The 551-nt window shown below is 36.3% G+C and overlaps 1 protein-coding gene across 1 annotated transcript in view; it reads left to right on the forward strand.

Annotated features, from left to right (window-relative positions):
* LOC117112958 (balbiani ring protein 3-like) overlaps window positions 1–551 on the forward strand; it is a 35,804-nt gene that overhangs the window by 759 nt on the left and 34,494 nt on the right. The window lies entirely within an intron of this gene.

Below are 551 nucleotides of genomic sequence, written 5' to 3' on the forward strand. Positions count from 1 at the left end.
TATGTAACTTTTATTTATGGCTATAGATGAACCTGATATGTACCTCAATCGATACCGATTTGGGTTTAAATATTATAAAGTGTGTTTAGACGACTTGCTTTTTTGTCCTTGGTTCATAATCCGACTGTCTGGCGATTTACTTTAAATCATTGGGTGATCTATGAACAATATAGTAAATGTTTTGCTCGTTTAAGTGTCGCATTTTGCTTGAGGAATCACGACTACCATAAGGGTAGCTCATTGTACCTCATACAAAGGTCAACCAGGGTCAACCACCGTACCAATACCGGAATCCAATATAATGTCACTTGATAGGAAGCCCAGTTTTATTTTGAGGATTTTCCTGAGATTCTCACATTCCGTTAGTTGAAATTAACCTCATATTATAGTGATTTGTCTGCGATACGTACCCTGGGAATCACCCAGACAGCTTGCTTTGCTTTCTCGTTGTGGGGAATTGCCTTTTTGTTTATGAATGAGGCCCCATGATAACTTATAGGTTATATATACATATATGATATAGGCCTGTATATATGTATATGTATATATAT

Source organism: Anneissia japonica, unplaced genomic scaffold, assembly GCF_011630105.1.
Source record: "Anneissia japonica isolate Jap-2015-1 unplaced genomic scaffold, ASM1163010v1 scaffold287774_len439945_cov178, whole genome shotgun sequence".
Classification (NCBI taxonomy): Eukaryota; Metazoa; Echinodermata; class Crinoidea; order Comatulida; family Comatulidae; genus Anneissia; species Anneissia japonica.